Genomic DNA, 3,553 nt, shown 5'->3' with positions numbered 1-3,553 from the left:
AAATTTCCTTACCGTGCTATTGGTATAAAGTTCATAATAGCCAAGACACTTAGGGGCGCCTGGGTGGCTCAGTCATTTAAGGCTCTGACTTCAGCTCAGGTTATGATTTTGTGGTCCATGAGGTCGAGCCCCGCATCGGGCTCTGTGCTGACAGCTCGGAGCCTGGATCATGCTTCGGATTCTGTGTCTCCCTCTCTCTCTGCCCTTCCCCTGCTTGCACTCTCTCTCTCTCAAATATAAATAAACATTAATTTTTTTTTAAATAGCCAAGATGTTTATATTAAGGGCCTGAACCCAACTCATTAAATAAAAATAAAAGCACATTTCTTGAAAAAGTGCTAAAGAAGAAGGTACGTCAAAAAAATGCCCTATACATATTTTTTCAAAAGGATATAAACTATACTTTTCAGCACTGTTCTCTTCAAATTTCCTTGACCAACAATATATAGCAGGACTTTAATGTCCAGATGGCATTGTAGGAAGATGTCTACGGCAGTCGTGTGCAGAAAAGCATGTATGTAACGCAGATAAAATATAAATATTATTCCAAAATTAAAATTGTCAAGATAGTCAATTCATATCTGAAAGTCTTGTTGTATCTTTATATAATTAAAAAACATAAATCTTGTATATTGTGCCTCAAGAGTCATGTCTTGAATGGTACTTGAAATGCAGAATCTCCACCTTTAAAATGACTGTTGACATTTTCTACGCAGGCAGTATTTCATTTCTGTGCTGTTTTATAGACTACTTTTAACGAAGTTTTTAAATAAAATGTTTATGATAAACAGCTTATCGCTTATGAGAACCAATGACTTCTTCTAAGCCCTAGTGTAAAATACATGCTTGCCAAATATGGAATGTTTATTTTATTTTTTAATTAATTTTTTAAGAGAGAGAGAGCAAGGAGAGGGTCAGAGAGAGGGAGAGAGGGAGAGAGGGAGAGGATCCCAAGGAGGCTCTGCACTGTCAGTGAGGAGCCCCGTGCGGGGCTGGAACTCACAACCGTGAGATCATGACCTGAGCGGAAATCAAGAGTCAGACGCTTAACTGGCTGACCCACCCAGGCGCCCTGGAATGTTTAATATATAGATATTGAGCTTTTAAAAATGGCCATGTTAAGGGGCACCTGGGTGGCTCCGTTGGTTAAGCATCTGACTTCCGCCCAGGTCATGATCTCAGGGTTCATGGGTTCAGGCCCCGCATCGCGCTCTGTGCTGACAGCTCAGAGCCTGGAGCCGGCTTCGGATTCTGTGTCTCCCTCTCTCTGCCCCTCTCCTGCTTGCACTCTGTCTCTCTCTGTCTCTCTCTCTCAAAAATAAATAAACATTTAAAAATGTTTTTAAATTCCCAGTTTTATTATACCGCAAAGCTGAAATTCATCTACTTCTTATAAAAAACATTCTGTTCATTCAAGCAGGACTTTGCTCCAATCTTCTTCAGTTTCCTTCTACCATATTCTATAGTGGACCTACAAGTTTATTGTGCACATGCATTAAACCGTTAAGTAGTTCACAGTTTTAACTCTTAGTTCTGAAGTAAGTAACATCTTCGGGGGTGCCTGGGTGGTTCAGTTGGCTAAGTGTCTGACCCTTGGCTTTGGCTCAGTCCATGATCCCAGGGTCATGGGATGGAGCCCCACATTGGGCTCTGCACTGAGCGTGGAGCCTGCTTGGGATTCTGTCTCTCCCTCTGCCCCTGCCCCACTCATGCTCTCTTTCTCTAAAATTAAAAAAAAATTAAAAGAATAAATAAAGTAGCATCTTCATCGTACACGAATGTAGTTCAGAGATGATGCTGAAAAGATGATATATTCTACCTGTGACTGACTCCTTCTTCCACTGCTGTGCACAGACAGCACAAATGCCTTGTGTATGCCTATTATGAGAATGATTACCTACAACAGATCTATTCCACCAGCTTTTATTTTCTTTTCAAAGGCATCACATTCTGTTTGTAAGTTTGCAGGATTCCCATTCCCACAAGGGTATGAGCAGTTTTAGGATCAACATCAATATGCTTTTAAAAAGGTATTCCACACCTACGATTGGGAGACTTGAGGACAATGGGTGGGAAATTCTACATATTCATCCACATTAAATGTCTCCATATATTTAAGAGAGAGGTCTCCATTCTGGTCATTTCTCATTCTGGTCATTTCTCATTCGATGCTCTGTTGGTTTTTGTTTTTGTTTCTGTGTTGTTGGGGGGGGGTGAGTATAGTTGACCACTATTAGGCTTTTTTACTAATGATGTATACTAATGATGATACGTTAGTACACCTGGGAGACCAACTCACTCTTCTGATGCTGGAGTGGCAGGAACCCCTGATAACTTTTCGAGAGAGAAAAGTTGATTGTGCATTATTAAACTGATAAGAGCAGATACTACACTTGATCTTAGCCAAAAGGCCGAGAAGCGATTATCGTGCATTATTAAATATTCAACCATGTTGATTTCCTTCTCCCTTGGCAAGAGTTGTGAATGATCACATACACAAACACCAGCTTCTGAACTTCCAGTGACTAACACAGTAACTTGGATAATGCTACACTTTTGGACACAATTGTTGCAGGGTCCCCGAGCACGAGAGTCCTTGACACTCTGTATGGCGCATCTTACTAGGTTTATTTAAGGAGCTCGGGGACAGGACCCGCGGGCAGAAAGAACCGAACTTTTGTTGTATGAAGCTGGTAGTTATACACTTAGTACTCAAGTGGGAGGGGATGTGCAGGGAGTATCCGACCATAAAAGTCTTCTTTGAAGTTCTACTTGTAAAACCACTTCCACAAGATTTTTGTGGTGTTTCTCATTCAGGTCTATATTAAGTATTGGTGAGATATACAGGCAGTCACGAGACCCCTTAAGAATGTAGCAACCCGGATGCATCTGATCCTTATGGGAACTATGCAAGCTATGGGTCAGCCTTCCGGGCTTAAGGTGAACATTTCTCTGCTTCGATTCCTCACCACAATGACCCAAACTCACGTGTATACAAAAAAAAAAAAAAGAAAAAAGATATCTCTTTCTATTTTTAAAAATTAAACTGCTATACTCTATTCTTAATCATGATGATTTTCAAGCTCCTTTGTGCTGATACAATGTGTCAGCAGAATAGCCCAAGATGATGAGTCATTTGACAGTGAACCAGATCTAGAGAGGTAATCTGGTTGTCATTCATTAACAGGGTGCATCAAAATAACCATACTCACTTTGTATTTTTCTTTCATGCTGTCATTGCCAACAGAGGCCTGAGATTATCCCACAGCCAATCACTGGGGATATGAAGAATCTGGCACGGGCAGACTGACATCACAGTGTGGTAGGAATTGCTACCACCTTATTTTTATTTCCCTATATATTAAGAAACACCTGCTTTAAAAGGGGGGTGGCCACTTCGTGAGTTTAAGTCCTGCCTCAGGCTCTGTGCTGACAGCACAGAGCCTGGAGCCTGCTTTGGATTCTGCGTGTCCCTCTCTCTCTGCCCACCCCCCACCACGCTCTGTCTCTCTCAAAAATAAATAAATATTTTTCAAAAATTTTTAAGGGGGGG

The 3,553-nt window shown here is 41.3% G+C and overlaps 1 pseudogene; it reads right to left on the bottom strand.

The window, feature by feature from the left end:
• Positions 1 to 2,309: 2,309 nt before the first annotated feature.
• On the bottom strand, positions 2,310 to 2,423 carry LOC115500212 (annotated as a pseudogene).
• Between the last annotated feature and the right edge of the window lie 1,130 nt (positions 2,424 to 3,553).

This window comes from Lynx canadensis, chromosome D4, assembly GCF_007474595.2.
Source record: "Lynx canadensis isolate LIC74 chromosome D4, mLynCan4.pri.v2, whole genome shotgun sequence".
Taxonomy (NCBI): Eukaryota; Metazoa; Chordata; class Mammalia; order Carnivora; family Felidae; genus Lynx; species Lynx canadensis.
Note: the sequence above shows the minus strand (reverse complement) of the source record. Positions and strands in the feature narration are given on the sequence as shown.